Source organism: Glycine soja, chromosome 8 (genome assembly GCF_004193775.1).
Source record: "Glycine soja cultivar W05 chromosome 8, ASM419377v2, whole genome shotgun sequence".
NCBI lineage: Eukaryota > Viridiplantae > Streptophyta > Magnoliopsida > Fabales > Fabaceae > Glycine > Glycine soja.
In genome coordinates, this window is record NC_041009.1 from 34,901,344 (window position 1) to 34,922,560 (window position 21,217).

Sequence of the window (21,217 nt, forward strand, 5' to 3'; positions counted from 1 at the left end):
TCTATTTTATTTTCTATCAAATAAATAAATGAAATACCCTTTTTATTTTCTCTCAAATCATTATTTTAATTAATAATTATATCTCCTTATTTATTTATTTATAAAATCTCATCATTTATCTAAAACTCTATTTATTTTTAAATAACAATCATTTTTAATCTAGATTACAAAAATTGGAATGTTGCAGATGTTATTAGAGATGAGAATTCAGGAACAACAAACTAAATGGAGGTATGTTGGACACTAAACAGACAAAAAAATACCCAAAATGACTTACATTATGGTCTAATTTTTTTAACTTGCTGACTCGCTGACTTGGTGGTAAACTTGAGAGTTTACTGAGTTTACTTAGAGTTTATTGAGTCTACCCAGAGTCTACTAAAAAAAAGAGTTTACACACGAGTTAGTTCACAGAGGGTAAGTGGACTCGTAAACTCGTAAGAATTAGCGAGTTAAGTCGAGAGTTTGATAATCATGGTAGTGACTATAGGTTTTCAAAAACTTTTTGTTTTTTGGTTGTAGGATCAACCAATTGTTGTACTACAAACCCGAGTGAAGCCAAATTACTAAAGGTCTCCCTAGAAATAAAGGATGTTAGCATATGATTGTTCAAAATACTGAAAATAGTTTGTACTTGGAACTTTTTGTTCTGCAAATTAGTGACATAATACCTATATTAGGAAGTGTGCAGTATTATTAATTGTACATAATTTCATACCGCCAATTAGTTAGTATTTTTTCACTATGTATGTAGGTATTATCATGTATATGGCTGTGTATACCAATAGTTTTGTCATTAAATAAAAATTATGTATTACTGTCAACATTTTGTCATCAGATTCTCACAGAGAAAGGTACAAAATTCTACTGCTAAGAACGTACTAGAAGGATTTTTATTGAAAGTTTCCTTGCTTTGTTATTTGCTTTTGATGATATTTATAATGACTCCTACTTAAGGATAAAGATTGCCAATCATGGCCATAACTATTCTGCCCATAACTATTAGTGATGCATAGTTCCTTTATTTTCTTTTGACAAACAAATGTAGTAATTTTTTATGAAGTTCTGCAAAAAAAAAAATCAATAAGCATATAGTTGCATGTCTGTTCAACTTAGTTACACATATACCAATAATAATCATACTACACACAATGCATGAATATACGTTCATCTCTACCAAAAAAAAAGTGTATAACTTATTATATATATTGACTATAGGTTCTCAAAAACTTCTTTGTGTACAACATTTTTGGATGACGTACAAACTTTTCTCTCTTCATCCAAAACCAACATCTTTTACCCATCCTTTGATTTTACTCTAGATATTGCCACATATAGTTGACCATGAGTGAACATTGGCTTTGGAAGATACAATCCAACCTTAAATAATGATTTTCCTTGACTTTTGTTTATAGTCATTACAAAACACAAAGTTAGAGGAAATTGTCGATGTTGGAATTTGAATGGGAAGCTAGGATCAGAGGGTACCAAATCCATTCTTGCAATAAAAATTGTATCACCATAATTTTTGCTAATTAGTATTGTAGCTATGATGACATTTTTGCCTAACTGTTTGACCTGTAGTCTACATAATCCATTGGTCTGATCCAAGTTTCTTAACAACATCACAAGAACTCCAACTTTAAGTTGTAACTTATGATTTGGAATTCCTGAACACTTGATCTCATTCAGAAATTCTGGTGTAAACCAATCACCTTGTATTTCATAATCTTCATCAAAATGGCAAGGAGAGTCTGAACTTAAATACTGTTTTTCACCCCATAGAATTAAAGATAGTATAAATTCATTTACTTCTTCAACATTTCTAATGTTGGAGCGAGGATTGCTCTCTCTTCAAAGAAATTTGGAACATTCAAATTTTCCAATATGTTTGAATACACAAAATCAACCAATGAAAGTAGTGGTTTATCATTGTCTAAAACCAAAAGATCAGTTGGTATTTCAATGTCACCTTCACCTTTGTCATATGAATCCATGTCACCATTACTAATTTGAAGAATCCAATCAACAAAGTTCCTGATCTTATTAGTTGTCTGATTTGTCTTGGCAGTGGTCAATCTCATGGTTTTTGTCAATTTCAACGCTTTGCAATGATTCCATAAATCTGATGAGTTAATTACTACATTAAGGATATCTTGTTTTGATCCCTTTCTAACAAATGGTAGAATTTATATAAAATCATCTCCTAAAATAATAAATTTTCCACCAAATGGTCTGTATTAGTTTTCTGCACACTTACAACGCATCAAATCTCGCAAAGTGCAGTCCAAAGCCTCAAAACAATATCTATTCAACATTAGTGCTTCATCCCAAATAATTAATTTGGTTTAAATAAGAAACTTTGCATAAAGATTACCTTGAGCTATGTTGCATGTTGATTCCTCTATCATTAACAATGGAATTGAAAAACTAGAATGAGTTGTCATTCCACTAGGGAGAAGCAAATTGGCAATATCACTGGATGCAACATTCAAAACAATTTTCTTTTATGCTCTAATAGCAGTTGACAATGTATTCCAAAGGAAGGTGTTCCTAGTCCCACCATAGCCATAAAGGAAGAAAAACTGGCCATGATCAGAAAACATGACTTCAATGATCTGACTGTAGACATCTAACTACTCCTCTGTCAATAACTTCAATAGAGTAGCATGAAGCTCAGTTAACTCATTTGTGTCGTAATTGAGTTGCTCTACAATGAATTTTTTTCCATAGAAATCAAAGTTAGAACTATTTGGACATGTTAGGGAAATATAATCTTTTAAAGATCTTCCATTCGAATTGAGTAGCTTCTTAACTTCTATAAGACAAATCTCCTTCAACTCATTATCTTCAATGTGAAGACCTGCAACAAATAAAAATGCTTTACAAATAGTATGTGTTGCAAACATAAGAACTTTCTAATATATCAGATATAATGTAGAAAGACACATTTTAATTTTCTTTTGGAAAAACACTTAATTTGATCTATTTACCTTTAAACTTTTGTTTATAACAGTATGGCTTATCTACATATCTATGTACTATATTGAGTCCAAAAAATAAAATCTACATTAAAACTCCACATAAGCAGTTCATAGATTTAAGATATGTAAAACTAAAAGTGATATGAACTTTACTTGGAATATTTAGTTGTTCTCTCTTTGGTAGACAATTCCATTTGCTGTCAATTTTCAAGTGGCAGTCCATACCACATCCGGTTTTGTCATTGTATTCATGAATAACATTGTAACAAAAGTCTCCTCAATTGATTTCCAAAACCCATCTCGTTGGCTTCTTTAATTGCATCAATATACTCTCTATCATCCATTAGTAACCCTAAAGCATAACATGTATCTTGAAAATAGACAGATTTTTCCATTGACAGTTTTGATACTGTCGTAATCAACACAATCCTGCTGCATTGTGAGTATTCTCATGTAGTATAACTTGCCTACAGCAGCAAGAATATAAGAAAGTCTCCCAATAGAATAACCTTTTTTCCTTGACTACCACATTTTTTGTTTATTCAAACATACAAATCTGGTAGGCAACTCAGCATAAGTCAGATCTTTACCCTCAACATATATTTTATTGGTCTGAAACCAAGCTAAAAACATGGTTTTAACTTCTGCATTAGCATCAACAACATTATTATTTGGTCATCATCATTGAAAAAAACCAATTGTTCATTGGGAAGATGAAAATTTAATCGTTACATTGTTGGCCACCTCTCATGAATATCATATGAAAAAATTCTCCAAGCGACTTCGCATGGTGATAGGTATCTGCAATCATAGTACTTGTTGATCTCATCAACCACGATACAATTTTCAATAATACCTTTTGAATTCGTTATCTCAATTGTAGCTCGATCTAGACCATTGGTAACATATTTGAATAGGTACTTGGTTGGGTTTGATTTATTGCAATATTTTGTAATGATATGGCCTTTATACTTCATAAGTATCAATGGATAATAAGGAATAACATTCCTATTATCCAAAGTTACACCATTTTTTTTGCACAGACATTCTCATGTCTTGACGTCAGTGGCATGGATATCCATCATCATCAATTGTGGTGGAGTTTTCAAATTTCTTAGGAAAGTATTTAGAACATTTTCTCTCTTTTGTGCAAGGAGACTTCAAGTTAGCTAATCCATATGGCCCATGCATCATGTAAGTTGCAACTGCTTTCAACAATTTGGGATATAAATCAGGATTAGGCAGCTCAGCTGAGATGATTTTATCAATATCACTTCTATTATGCAACTGGTTTTCACCATCCAACTGTAGTAATATATATGAATGTGGAAGTCTTCTTTTTTGAAACTCAATAATGTACATGCCTGAATATACTGAAGTTAAATTCTTAGTAATAATAAGCTAAAATATGGAATTTGCAATTATAAACAAATTGAATTACCAAAATTGTCGGTGAATAATTACCTGCATTAAATTTTTCAAATATGATTTTGTTTCTTAAAATCTAACATCAACTCATATAGCTTCATCTTAAACACCCTACAAACAATATCAGGTCTATCGGATGGCATGAGACCTTTTTGATGCATAAAATCACGTATCTCACTCCAGCTTTTGTTGCATGTAATTGTTATGAATAAATATGGATATCCAAACTTCTTACAAATTGATATTGCATCTTGACAACTATGAAACATGTACCTCATTCCACCAATAAAGGATGATGGTCAGATAACACATTTGTCAATAGAAGAAGGATCTATTTCTCCTCTTGAGATTGCTTCTTGCAATCTATTTAGAACATCAGATCTAATTGTCTTTTGATTGAATCTTATCCATGTTAAACATTGGGACTCAACCATAGAATAAAAATCAACCAAGAACTGTTGAAATAGTCTTGCACATTCAATATGGTACCGAATTCTACACTTTTGTCTTGAATTCTAAATGCAATCCACTCCTTGAAAGTTACACGCACTCTCCTATGGTTTTCCCTATCATTTGTCAACTAGCTTATTGGATTATCCTCTTGAAAACCATCTTCACCATAAGGAAACAATAGTGGATATTGTAATGGAATAAAAGAAGTATGTGTCTCATGAAGCCGTTGTAGTTAACCAGAAATGCTCTTGACACAATATCTCTCTCAAATTTCATATTGTCTTAATCCCCTACTATCAAAGCAGCAACCTCATCAATATCAAGGATATTATAAACACATGGATCCTTGCTTCGATCTGGGTACAAACTTAAACAAAATCTCTTACTTGCATTACCTTCAACAAAATCTCTAACTTTCCAAAAATGTTTAGCAAAATAATTAAATTGATCAACCATTTTAATTAGATCCTCAACCAATGTTTTATCAAAAAATTCAGAACCTTTTTCACCCCTGCAAACATATAATAGCAATTTAGATTTGAAATCAGTGTATCTCAATTTGTAATAAGAACAATTAAAATATGCAATGCGTAAGACAAAGTTAATAGTGAAAACAACTTAGACATAACATACATACCCAAAGTGAGATACTTTGTTCTATAGCTCATATATATATATATATATATATAGTTGTGCAAATTTGGGTTTACAACCCTATTCAGGCAATAAACTCCCAATACGGTGGTAATTTTGACCACTTAGTATAAATTGCAGAGGACCAGCTCCATCATTGATTAAAGAGTGAACCTTTCCTCCAATTGAAGTAAAAGAGAACATACTATTGTATGCTCTTATATTTTCCTTGAAATGAATACTTCTTGCATCATAACCATGTACCAATGAGTATAACAACTTTATAGGCTTCTGTAAAAATGGTAGTTGAACTTTTTCCTTTTGACAACATAATGAGAAACATACGTTGTTGTTTGTTGTTGACTTTTTAGATCTCTTTTGGAACCACAATTCAACTTTACAAAATGCACATTGTGTTGATGGTGTTCCATATTTCACACATTCTTAAACTAAGAATTAACTTTATATGGTAGGTATGGTTCAAACAAATCCATTAATGATATTTTATTTCATTAGATATTTTATATATTACCTTGAATTTTAGCTTCGTTATATAGATTAGATACAAATTTTGCTTCTGTATTTATTTCATTCAGAAATTTTGTGCTTACACTGAAAAATGAATATTAAGAGTTCAATATGACTCTAAATTAACATAATAATCAACTACTAATACATTAGAAAAAAAAATTTAATAATTGAATACTAAATTTAACCTAAATGTTGAGGTTGTTTTTCATATATGCACTATCAAAATTCAATCTAGTTCTTCCAATAGATTGTAGTACATCAACAGATTGTTAAATATATTTGCAATGCTTAAGTCTACCCACAAAAAGTGTTCAAGTTTGAAGATTGAAGAGAATAATTTGCATTTAGGAAATACAGAGGCATAATTAGACATATGAATTATAGTTTTAATAAGGCAGAGGAGTAAAATGCCTCAATAGTAGGATAGTTTAATACTAATTGGAATCTTGTGTGGAACCTATAGTCCTACAACCACTGTCCAAATCTTCATAGAATACTAATCTTTTCTTAAGTCTGAGGTTAGTGTTAACTTTATTATTTTGGATATTTTCAAAACCTATGACAACAAACATTGTTAAACATTGTTATTGACAAAAATCCTATGACAGTATTTTAGATGAGCTGGATCCTCAAAAAAAAATTACGTTGACACTACAAAAACAAATAAAAAATGTTACCATTAGACAATGTAGATAATGGTGTTCTACTCCAACTTTTGTTGTGTACATGGTATACATGTTCAACTCTTGTCATATGATAACAAAACATGACATGTATTTGTTTGCATGAAATTAAAATGGAAAAAAAACCTATATTCAGTTATCAACTGATGAAGTTCAAATTCCACCAATATGCTCTTCAGGTAGACTAAACTCTATTGACATAGTACTTTTAGTAGAATCTGGATTGTTTGGGGAAAAAATGATTGCAAAACTAGATTAGAAATATGATCTCAGGAAAAGAATTACAAAATACACTATGACTAATGAATCTACATAAACTGTTGATATGATTGTTGTTTTCTTTATTCCTTATTAGTATCTTCCTTGTCATTCTTTCTTTTTTAGATGAGCTTAACTCCATCTCCATGGAGTCTGATTACTGTTCTGCACTATTTGGTAAGAGGGTATGAGGGTTTATTTTTTAGCTGCTACAGTTTTCGTGTGTTTTTTAAAACCTATTGTGTTATCAATTAGCAGTATGTGCTCCTCAATGTGTGTGTGTGTGTTGACAATGGACCTGCTTTTTGGAATGCTTAAAATAACAACTGTTATGTGAGTTTTCTAATGTTCCTACTTGATTAGTATGCTAAGTCAAATATACTATGGTGGTATGTAGAGTCAACTTCTATTTCCATATAAACTTTGAAACACACAGTCTATTTTTTTTCCTTTCACTGGATTATTTATTTATCAACTCAGATTGTTGTGTTTTGTTTTAAACTTTGTCCCTATACATCCAATTTTAAAAATAACTCCAATTATACTACACTTTCACTGATATCAGTATATTGTCATTTCATCTATATTTCATCTGTAATTCTAATAATGAAGAAGTCATTGTAAGTCATTTTATTGTTTATTTTTGTGTGGAACTTGTTGTACTACAACTACTGTCCAAATCTTCACAGAATACTGATATTTTCTTAAGTCCGAGGTTAGTGTTAACCTCACTATTTTGGATATTTTCAAAACCTGTGACAACAAACATTGTTATTGACAGAAATCCTATGATAATATTTTGGATGAGCTGCATTCTCAAAAAAAAATTATGTTGACACTACAAAAACAAATAAAAAGGTTACCATTAGACAATGTAGATAATGGTGTTCTACTCCAACTTCTACTGTGTACATGGTGTAGATGTTCAACTCTTGTCATATGATAACAAAACATGACATGCATTTGTTTGCATGAAATTAAAATGGAAAAAAAATTTAATTTAGTTACCAACTAATGAAGTTGAAAATCCACCAACATGCTCTTCAGCTCAGATTGTTGTGTTTTTGTTTTAAACTTTGTCCCTATACATCCAATTTTGAAAATGACTCCAATTACACTACACTCTTACTGATATCAGTATGGTGTCATTTCATCTATAATTCTACTAATGAAGGAGTCATTTTAAGTCATTTTACTGTCTATTTTTGTAACTTCTACATAAGTAGTTTTGTCATGGTGTAAGTTCCATTATTTTTAATTTACTTGTTGAAATTTATATTCATACTATTCTAATATTCATAATCCATGTACTTGTAAATTTTGACTTTGAAACAATAAATATTGTGTTAGATGATTATTATCACTCTTGTTATTAAGACTCGTGTTATATGCCGTTTGAATATTTAGCCTAAATTTAACCTATAATTAGTTCAACATGGAAACTTTAATAACTTTAGTTTTTGAACATGAAATTTAAAAAATGATGCAAATTAGAAAATAAAGAAGTGGAGTTGAAATTGTTTACTAAATTTGTCACCCATTATGAATTAGGCGTCAAAAAATAAATACCTTGGTAAACAAAGAATATTAACTCTTGAATCACAATACTTAAAGTCACATAAATTAAAATCTAACTTGACGTTAACAAAGTAGATTAGTCTCAACCATCATCAAATATTGTCTGCAATTTAATATCAAAAAACAATAGACAAACATAAACAAAACAAAACAACACTCCCTACATAACTCCACTTTTGCAATAGGTATAGTCCACTAAGTTGAAATCAAATTTTCTCAACCTTGATCCTTTTCTTCAAAGATTTTGGTGGCAAATGCATTTCTAAAGATTGACTATGCATTGGTTCAACATCCATACCAACACCATTTGTCTTCCCTTTCTGTCTGAAATTTTCATTAATTTAGACATTATCAAAACACCCACCTTTCAGTTGCTTATCTTTACCTTCCATGTTTTCGGGCCGTGAATGTATTTCCAAAATACAGTTTCAATGGGAGTCAAATATCCAAAATTATTAAGCAAAACATCATTTTCCTTGTTTTGGGTTTGGGAGTCAATTCTCCCATAGTTGTGCTTCTTTTTCAACACATTGCAAATTATTTTCAACAACATTAGAAAACTTGGGCATCAAATCTTGTTAAACAAACACAACATAACCAATCAAGTTAGTATATAATCGAAGTTAACGTAACACATGCTGTGAATATAAATATTTAATAGAATTTCGATTGATCATAAAGCATCTGAGCTTGGATCAAAGATGTGTCATCAACCAAACCTTCTTTGAACAACTTGATAATGGATAAATCAATACAAATTTTTTTTACTCTAAATTTTTTTTCAAACCGTGAGTTGTATCCACTCTTAACCTTAACTTTAAAAAGGAAAGACTTATCCACTAAATTAGTAATCTCCTTTGGAAAAGTTCTAGCAAGACCTCTCTACAACAGAAATTTACAATGATGAATATTTGAAATGAAACAACAACCTAACATATATTAAGTACCTCTTATCAAAATCACAAAAGTTACTATAAATTTAAAATACCTTCTGGTATGTTTCAAACATATTAGCACATGACTTGCTTAAAAGGATAGTAGCATCCCGATCAAAAATCACAAAAGTGATTGAATCTGATTCATCAATAACACGAATCTTGATACGGTACCTAAAAATGCCGTGAAAAGACATAAAGGGTCAAATAAGAAGACAAAGTAAAATTGGAAAATAAGTGGCACAAATATTACCTTAAAACAACATTTGTGACATGTTTGTTGCATTTTTTTAAAAAAAAAACATCTTTGAATCAGGGTACACTGACTTGTTGCATGTGCAAGCAATATACCGTCATTCCTCATCATCTACAACATGTTTCATAGTACCAAAAACTAAAAAAACAGGTATCTTGTAATTGAAAATAAATAATCAGACATAACATAAATATAATTATTTTTTATTCTCATATCAATAAGTTTTACCTCAAAACAATCTTTAGGAGCACTAATAGTCTTCTTGGGTGCATTATATAGAAAATCCTCTAACATACTTAATGCAATGGAATCAATTAACTGGCTCAGACCTTGAGAGAGTGACTCAAGCATTCTTGAAAAAATATGAACAAAAAACATGAATAAATTAAATCAGCCAATAAAAAATGTTGTCATTACTATGTTTTCTGTAACGACCTGCTTCGTCACTACGATATCACCACTCTAAACTATGAGAAATTTCATTTTTTAAATGAAAACTTCGTTAATTTGCTTATGAAAAATGAACATAATTTTTTTTCTCGAATATACATTCTCCAAACAATGCACCATTACTTAAGTGAATACATACATACATACATACATACATATATATATATATATAGGAATAATAACTCAGTACACATCATTCACATAATGAAAAGTAAATTTGTTCATACATATAATTAAATTTGTGATTTACATCTTCAAATCAACAAAAAGAATTATAGAACCAGCTATAGAGGAGTTGATTAACAAAACACAACTCTCTCCCAAAATGATCCCAACGTCATCACGTCGGCTCGGTGACTCCACAAAAGAATCTCACTTCTTGTACTCTACTGCTATCATTCTGCTCTCACGAACAAAGGTTCGTAATCATCACAGGTACCAACCACATGGTACAAAATTGTGAGGGGTGAGTTTATTATAAAAGAAATTAATACAAAAATCAAATAACCATAGTTAGTAAGAAAAAATTAACAAATATCATAAACTTACACAAACATTCACTAGTCCAACACATACTTAACAAATAGTCATCATCAGCCCATAGTTTCAATCAATCTTGCTCAGTATGATGCATGCACCTGACATCAACTCTCAAATGCAATGTGGTACCATCCCCAAGGAAATAGCCTAAGCGTGTCCACACGACACTCTCACTTAGGAAAACTAGGCAGTAAGTGTCGAGGTCACCCTGTCATGCACAAGCAACTCCCCCCCTCCCCACAGTGACCAGCCTGAGTCTCAAGGGAGTTCCAAACTGAGTGACATGTCCCCAAGTACAAGTATTCCTCCTCATGAGAAACTACAAGTACTTACTGACAAAGTTTATACTATTTTCATGTCATATGAAATATGAAACATGGGCACCATTAATGCACTAACTATGGATAATTAAAGATTCTAAGCCATCCCCCTCTGGAGATGCTTAAAACTCTTTAACCACTCTATTTCCCTCACCAGGGATATCCAAAAAGGTCACTGCACCCCCCATGTACAAACACAACATACGACATATGAAACATGGACACCATCAATGCACTGACCGTGGATAATTAAAGATTCTAAGCCATCCCCCTATAGAGATGCTTAAAACTCTTTAACCACTCTATTTCCCCCACCAGGGATATGCAACAAGGTCACTGTAGCCCCCATGTACATACACAACATACAACGTATGAAACATGGGCACCATCAATGCACTGACTGTGGATAATTAAAGATTCTAAGCCATCCCCTCTGGAGATGCTTAAAACTCTTTAACCACTCTATTTCCCCTACCAGGGATATCCAACAAGGTCATTGCACCCCCCATGTACATACACAACATACATCATCATAATGCATTTTCAACATCATCAACATTTCATCTCGACATCATTCTGAACATCAACATCATCTCATCTCAATGACATTAACAACAACAAAAACATCATCTCATATTAACATAATCATCAATAACAACATCAACTCATGTTAACATAGTCATCAATAACAACATCATCTCATATCAATATTATCATAAACATCAACGTCACCTCATATCAATTAATGTCATCAATAGAAATATCATCAGTAAGTCACACTCCGCATATACATATATAGTTCATGCCTGAGATTCACACTCCCCAGGTCTTTAGACAACACAAGTCTAATAGAAACAATAATATTATTCATCAATAATAGATATATCACATCCCATTAGTCAAAAATATTGTTTTCTTGAAAACTAGCATGCAACAGGGACAGGCATACATCCCCATAGTTAGGTTCCCTGACCCCAACTATGATATTAAAAACTGTAGGCAATAATAAACTCCCCTCACCTACCGTGAGCTCTACATCAGTTTCTCTTTGCGTTGCTCAGAGACCTCTCTCATTCATGTTTGTCAGTCCAAAAGCAAGGTTCTATATACCAAATTGAAGGAAATTTAGTATAGATTTCATAAACAAAGTTAATGACAACATTCAGAGTCAAATACCCCTGTCAAAACGTAAAGGGCTAAGGGGTGTATCGGATTCTACTAAAAACAGACATCATTTTAAAATTTCGATCATGCTAATGCGACCGGGGTTCAGTGAAGGTCACAAAAATAACATTAATTTTATAAAAATATAACTTTTATAGTGTCTCTTTCTCAAGAATTTTTCAAAGGAAGTGTAAAAACATCCAATAATGGTTCCCAAGTTAGAAAAGATGCAAAGATAGACTCAAACTAACAAGGAGAAGACTTAGAATCATGGTTACCTCAAAGAAACCGCGAAGAAAGGATTGGAGGCTTCGTTCTCTACCAAATTCTCGAGTTGAGTTTTGAATATTCCGCTCCGATTAAACTATTCTTCTCCGTGCGATGATTTGACGGTAAGCAAAGGCGGCTCGTGGCAGTCACCGGTGGTCAGTGGTGGTGGAGGAGGAGCTTGGGGGTGTTGGGGGAAGGTTTAGGGGAAGAGGAGGAGGAATAAGATGGCTCTTTTACCCTGCTGGACGTATTTGTAGCCTGCAACACTCGCCCAGGCGAGTTTGGCTTGCCTGGGCTAGCTGATCCAACTCAAATTTTTTTGCTTCGGTAAAAAATTATATCTCATACTCAAGATGTTATAATGCAAATCCCAACGGTCAGAATGCGGATAATTGTTTTAGTAACCTCCTAACAAAATTTGAATTTGATCCAACGGTTAGCAAATCCGGGATGCCGATTTTTCTGAAATAGGTTTAGGTAAAAATTTGAAATCTCATAATTTCAATTTAGCTCAACAAAACTCCACATAACTCAACTTCCACATCAAGAAATTCACACATAACTAATTCAAGTTATACCTCAACTCATTCAAGTCAACCATATAGTCAAATAACACAATAAATACAATTAAATATCGACTTATAATTAGTAACATTTTAGGATGTTATATTTTCCATTTTTGCGAAAAAATTACCTTGTCGCCAACTCCTTTACCTCTTCACATTCAGCATTGAACACAACTCTTGTACTGGGGAAGATGTATTTTGTCTATATTTTAAAAAAAATAAATATTAATTTAAATAGATGATAGTATTTTACATATATTATTTCACAATAACTCTTTAACAATTAGAAGATAGTATTCAACTACCTTAGAAACACTTCACTTTGGCTAGATGAACTATTACCACAACATCTTCAACTTCTCCAGATGCAAGAAATGCATTAATTTCATCCACAAATGGACCACACAAAGTACACTCTATGCTAAACCTGTTTTTTTTAAAAAAATGTTAAACAACAAATACTTAATACCTAATAAAGTAAAAACCATATAAAACACCATATAAAACTAAATAGAAAGAGTAAAATACCACTTACTCATCATCCTCTATTTGGATGACATTCATCCTTGTTCTCCTTCCATTTTTTTCATTTTCTCTTTCAGTCCCAACACCTGTCAAAATACCCAAGACAACTATGCAAATGAAACATTAAATCATTTTAAATCGACAACAACTCAAAATACCGGTCAAAATGTTTGCATTTAATACAAACCTTACTAACTAAATAGTTAGTGTCATAATCACCACAAACAATGTCTCTTATAGGTACAAAATCATACACAGAGTTTGGAACACTTGCATTGTCCACCAATGCAACCTTAGTGGAGTACTGAACACAATTTTGTACTTGTGGTGGGTGGTTCTATATATACCTCCATTGTCAGTAACACCAAAAAATTGAACAGAATACACTTTCCCTTCTTGTAAGCTTTTTTCAAACTTATAAATGAGAGTCCTCTTTACAAAACCATGGATTCTATCTCCCTACATTCAAAACAGTGAGTAAAAAATTACAATATTATAAAATATCACAAACAAAAAAAAAACTGTAAATTTTTAAAATGAACAAACCTTTGAGTCCACCAGCACCATCTCCATGGATAATGGTATTTTGCTTGCATATGTTTGTTTGTGAGTTGAAACATTAGATACCATCCACAAACAAACAACCCTAACCATAATTCTCCAACTCTCTTTCTCGACATTGATCTCAGAAACTGAATTGTGTTTGTTAGCCATTTTTTAAAATAAAAACGATAGAGTTAAAAACTCCAAAAGAGTATATTGATAATGCAAATTGATTTTCAACAAATGCAATATAACTCATACATCAATTTATAATTATTTATAGATGAACATAGAAGAGAAGGACATGCTTAGCCTTTGGTGGGAAGACAAACAAATTTGAATTTCAAATTCAAATTAAAAAATGAGCTGATTTAAAGTATTCAACATTTCCTTCTTCAATCAAACATTTAAAGGTTGCAGAAAAAGATTCAGCTATGTTGACCTTAAAAAATGCCAAATACATGATACTTGAAAGACTTTGACTCTTCTTCTCTACTATGACTTAGTTGTTGTAGGTGTATGAAGCAAAAACTTTTGGATCATCCTCCCAAAAATTATCATTTGTTGTGTGTTGTTACTAGCTACACTCAGAGTATGATATGCATGTGATGTAACTCCATGTGGAGCTTGTAGGCCTTGGATCTTCTTCATCAATGGAGTTCTTTGCTTCTTGAAGTTCAATGGCAGCAGAATGGAGAAGGAAGAAAGATGATTGGAGACGCCACTTCAATGAGAAGATGAGTCAAGAAGAAGCTCACCATCATAGGAAATCATGGATAAAAGCTTGAAGATAGGAAAAGATGAATGGAGGGAGAAGGAGAGAAGGAGCACAAAATTGTGTGCCTCAAATGAGGTCTGAACTTTAAAGTGTAATTCTCAAATGATCAAAGTTGAAAAAAAATGCACACACAATGCTAAGTGTCACAAAATTAGAGGGAAATTTGAATTTCTATTCAAATTTCACTTGAATTTCTATTCAAAATTTCACTAATTATGATTAGTGAATTGTAGCTATGGTTCAGCCCACTAATCCAAGATCAAGTCTAAGATTATCCATTAAGTGTGCTTAGGTGTCATGAGACATATAAAGCACGAAGGACATGCACAAAGTGTGACTATATGATGTGATAATGGGGTGTAGCAAGCAAATGTTCACCTCCCCTTTAGGAAAGTCCAAAGTTTAATTGGATTGGGCTTCTCCCAATTCAATTAAACTTCTCTCCCAACACACACATCAAATAGTACACTTAATGCATGTGAAATTACAAAATTACCCCTAATACAAAAACTAGTATAGGTGCCCTAAAATACAAGGGCTGAAAAATCCTACATTCCTAGGGTACTCTCTCCTATACTATGAAGCCCTAAATGCAAGGTTCAAAATAATGAAACTCTAATTTAATATGTACAAAGATAAGTGAACTCATACTTAGTCCATGAGTCCGAAATTTTTCCTAAGGCTCATGAGAACCCTAGGGTCTTCTCTTGCATCTCTGATCCAATCTTCTTGGAGTCTTCTATCTAATGTCCTTTGGGGGGTAAGATTGCATCACATGCAACCTGTTATGTGTTGTTTCTCTGTTGTGTGTTGGTAGGAAATGCATTTGGTGTATATGAAAAACTGTTGTGTGTTGGTAGGAAATGCATTTGGTGTATATGAAAAACTGAACAATGGGAGTTTCTTTAGCGTGAAAAGTTATGAAATGGTTTTGTGCAATCGGAAGGCTTATTCTTTTGGTTTTAGTGTGAAAACGTTTTCCTTAAATGGTGGTTCATTTGAAAATGTGGAGTTAATCGTGAAGAAGCAAAATAGTTACAACCCTAGCATGAAACTATTTTCCTTAAATGGACAATTGTTTCAAAAGTTTTTTTCTTTTCAAAAAGTGCAATTGTTGAATGTGGTTCCTTTAAAGCGGTGGAGTTAATTCCATAAGAAGCAAAATAATTACAAACCTTTTTTATTTTAGCAAATACACCACCTTTTGACACGTGTATTTTTTTCTTAACAAGAAATTTTTTTACATCCTCAAATGTTATTATTATATATTCAAATCCGTATTCATAATCCAATCACCAATTTCAGCATAATCTACTCAAATTAACAAATAAGTGTGGGTATGGATTCAAGCAAAATAAAGAAAATAGAGCACCGAAAAGGCTGCAACGAGGTTGAACAAATAAGTGCGGAGACTGAACCACCGAGAAACGCATCATAGCAGTATGGTCGTCGAATACACCAAGCACAAACACACACCATCGAAATCATTTTGTTTAAGTACGACCCAGTGCTAGTACCCACACAATCTTTTTTGAAACCTTGTAAACTTATGATTCTGCGTTCTTCCTCTGCACTTCGCTCCCTTTTTCAGTTTTTAGGAGAAGCAGGAGGGGCCATGCGAGTGGCAGAGCAATTGTGGATGTCGCGGTCTTTGACGAAAAATCAAATCTTGTCAAACAGAATCCAGATCTAATAAAACAAAACTCAGATCTGATAAACCAAAACCCACATCTGTAAAGAGTGAAGCAGGGTTTCACTGATCTTTCTTGTTGCAAGGAAATTGGGGGAATCACTCCTTTTTTTTTTCTCTCAGTTTTTTCTCTTTCCAAATTTGATCTTTATAATTTTTAAGATAAAATAAATATAATGACAGATATTAACTGCCACAATATTAAATTAATTATTTTAAAATTAAAACACCGATTATCTTTTAAAATTTAATATAATAAAACAATAAAAAAAATGAAACATAAAAAACTGTAAGTAACATTTTTCTGAAAAAAAAATATTTCATTTTAAAGATTTTAGAAGAAACTGTTGTTGTTAGATACTTACAAGAATTTTATTATTAAAAGGAATTATTATTTATATAATTTTTTATTTTGTTATTTTAGATTTAATTAAATTATAAACACCTGATCTAATTATTTTTTGATTTTTGTGATTATTATTCTTTTGGAATTAGTATACGAATAGGACGTTTATAGCATAAGCTTAAACAAGTATGGAAATTTAAAAGTTTTTTGAATTGACTCAATTTCTATTTTTTTTTTCTAGCTTATTTTCCTTGTAACCAAATTTAGAATATAATCTTTTTGCAAACGGACCCAGGTGTTATGAGACCAGACACACATAGACCAACTTAGCTGAAATCTTAAGTTAAAATACGAATATTTCTTCCTGCACGCCACAAATCTCCAACACCGCTCCATATATATTGGGAAAAGAAGACTATTAGCATAATTGGTATTGTGCTGCTTCAAACCTAATAGTAGGGATGGGTATATAAATCCAGATCCACAGACCTGATAGACGGCATACCTTTTTTGTTTTAAATATGCATAACCATAGGCGATTTTAGGTCTGTCTGGTGAAACCTGCAGACTTCACAAGCTTAATCCACGGGTTCACGGGTTAGTTGGCGGACTTCAAAATATAGTGTATTCAAATTTAATAATGTTTTATATTTTTTTAAAGATATTATCACTTTAATATTTGGTTGGTGTGTATTTTCCATTGGGACTATTTTTAAAACATTTTTATGCTTTAAATATTAAGACAATTATAAATGTTGGTATATTTTAGTATCAACTTATTTAGTGTTTAAGACTATTATGAATGTTGTTATCTTTTAGTGTGATAGATTTTAACTTAAAAAATGAAGAAAAAAATCTTCTAATTTTATACTTTTTTTAAAAAAAATAATGTTTTTCCAATCATTATTTGGACCCAAAGATCACCCCATTTATCTAGGGGCTGAATATGGACTTGGAAAAAAAATCCATTTATTTCATGGACTGGACTTATTGACCTATATAAAATACGATTTTCACGGGTTGGGGTTTAAACCGATCGAACTAGTCTATATACTCAATCATTCCTACAAACTTTCCACATCCAAACATATTGGACATGGAACCAAACATACATTATTTAGTTCTTATATTATGGAAATGATCAATTTAGTTCCCAATTATATATATGTATCGACAATTTAGTCTTACTGTCAAGTGATCTTCATTTTCATTAATGTTGAGTGCCTACATGACACCTCCTTGCTGACATGTCAAATTTACGTACAAGAGATGTTCCATGTCAGCCAACAGTGTTTTGGACTAAAATGGTAGTGAATTATTTTTTTTAATTTTTATTTTATGAGAAGAAGGTTTTTCTTCTTAATTTTGTGATAATACTTTCTTCTGAAACGAAAAAATGATCCCCAATAAATATAACATAATGACAAAATGTCTACAATAATACTGAAAATTTAAAAACGTGCATCTACCATTAAATTGTAAATTTAGTTCAATATATTACCAAATACTAATCAAATTTCTGATGTGCCAGTAAAAAAACAAAAAAAAATACAATCATAACGATACTTTCCACAAGTAGAACATGATACTATCACAACATAAATTCCCAACAAACAGCTTAAGAAAGTAAATTGTTTTTATATATATATATATATATATATATATATATATATATATATATATAACTAAATAGCAGCTTAATTATCCATCACAACCTAATAATCCAAAATATCATAAAGTTTTTAGTCAAACAAAGATTTATATCATTTCATTTGATAATCTTTTGTTCAATACAAGTTGGAACATAGTTGAAAGATTGGTGACTAGTAAAACATCTTGCTCCCCTAGCTAAATTATGGGCTATAAGATTGACTTGTATCCTAATAAAATTCACCATTGAATTTGGAATGTTGGTCAGATTTTCTCTACAATTAGATAGAATAACATTGAAATCAGAGAAACTTGAGATGGGACTTGACAAATGATCAACTATTGATTTGCAATCAGTCTCAAACAAAACATTTTGGAGTCCAAGTCCTGAAGTCCAAGATATTGCATGGTAGAGGGCTAGAGCTTCAGCTTCTGGTGGTCTGATTCTGATGTAAACCCATTTGCACAAGGGTTGAAGATGGATCTTCAAAGGTTTTTCTTTCTTCTTTTTTTATGAAATTTATTGAACGAGAGAGAAAGTGACAAGTTTATGGAGTGTTGAATGTAAGGTATTTGGTTCAAAGTTTGAATGTGTTTGGATGGAAAATGAAGATAATAACAATGGTGTTCAAGTAGGATTAAAGAATGAAGGTTTAGAAAGATGAAGAAGGAAAATGAAGAAGGGGGTTGGAAGAATCACTCCTCCGGAATTGGTGTCACACACAAGGTGGTGTTCCTTGATAAACCAATTTCTTGAATCACTCAAGTAACTAAGGAGATTCACTCTCACACTTTAGAAGGTGATTAAAACTCAAATTCAAGGTCTATTTTTTTTTATTAGAAAATGTGCAGCCTATAAATAGGAATGACATCAAGTTGGTTACACAAGTGAAATGATCACCAATAACAACAATTGATGGTGCCATTAAACCTAATTAAAACTAGAATTGATAACAACAATTGATGGTGTCATTATACCTAATTAAAACTAGAATTAAGACACATAAACATATGGAAAATTGTGCAACTCCTTGGTCAGCCAAGAGGCAGCCACAATCCTAGAATTTTCACCTTATTAAACTTTAATTTATTTAAATTAAAACAAGCCCATAGGTGGTGCAAATCCCAAGAGAATTAACAACCACTTAAACACAAGTTTGAGCCTTTATTTCAACTAACAAAATGCTAATAAAACCACTCAACAAAAGTGGCACCCTATACTTTTCTTGGAACATGGTGCAATTAACAATCCGAAGCTTCTCCACTTGTAACATGGGTCTAAATTCAAATAGCATGGTTAATACTTGTTGAAGAGCTTCCTTGGCCTTCTTTGTTCTAGCCCTTGCCATAGGTCCTCCAAGTTCTTCTAAAGATTCCTTGCCCTTATTCCTTGCCTTGTCCTCATCACTCTCTCCCTCTTCAAAAGGATTTGTCCTCAAATCGACTTCTCCATCTACATCAAAAAGCGTTAAGTCAGACACATTAAATGTAGTACTCACATTATACTCATCGGGCAATTCAATCTTGTGCGCATTGTCATTTATCCTTTCAAGTACTTGAAATGGACCATCCCCTCTTGGTTGAAGCTTGGATTTCCTTTTCTTCGGAAACCTCTCCTTTCTCATGTGAACCCAAACCCAATCTCTGGGTTGGAAAACAACCTTTTTGCGCCCCTTGTTTGCTTGTTTAGCATAGCTCTCATTCCTCTTTTCAATTTGGGCCTTGACTCTTTCATTGAGCTTTTTCACATAGTCCGCTTTGGCTTGTCCTTCCTTATGCTTAAAAACTAAAATATTAGGCATTGGCAACAAATCAAGAGGAGTTAGTGGATTGAAACCATAAACAACCTCAAAAGGAGAACAACTAGTGGTGCTATGCACAGTCCTATTATAAGCAAATTCAATGTGAGGTAAGCAAACTTTCCAATTTTTAAGATTCTTTTTCAAAACGGTCCTTAGCAAGGTACCCAAAGTCCTATTCACGACCTCCGTTTGTCCATCCGTTTGAGGGTGACAAGTAGTAGAAAATAGTAGCTTAGTACCCAACTTCCCCCATAAGGTCCTCCAAAATTGGCTTAGAAACTTGGAGTCCCTATCACTAACAATGCTTTTTGGTAATCCATGGATTTTCACTACTTCTTTGAAGAACAAATCCGCCACATGATTAGCATCATCAAATTTTCTACAAGGAATAAAATGAGCCATTTTAGAAAACCTATCAACAACAACAAATATGGAATCCTTACCATTACTTGTTCTAGGCAGCCCTAAAACAAAGTCCATTGATAAATCAATCCATGGAGAATCCGGAATTGGTAAAGGGGTATACAAACCATGAGGCATTACCTTTGACTTGGCCTTTTTGCAAACAATACAACGCTCACAAAATTTCTGCACATCTTTCTTCATGTTAGGCCAATAAAAATGCTCTTTCAATGTATCTAAAGTCTTTTGGACCCCAAAATGCCCCATCAACCCTCCTTCATGAGCTTCACACACAAGCAAGTTTCTAGTAGAACACTTGGGCACACATAATTTATTTTCTTTGAAAAGATAGCCCTCATATTTATAAAAACCATCTTTAGAAAACTTTTCACAATTTTTCAAGATTTCACCAAAGGTGTCATCTCCTTCATA

At 32.2% G+C, this 21,217-nt stretch overlaps 1 pseudogene; it reads right to left on the minus strand.

Annotated features, from left to right (window-relative positions):
• Positions 1-1,212: 1,212 nt before the first annotated feature.
• Positions 1,213-14,288, minus strand: LOC114424104 (annotated as a pseudogene).
• Between the last annotated feature and the right edge of the window lie 6,929 nt (positions 14,289-21,217).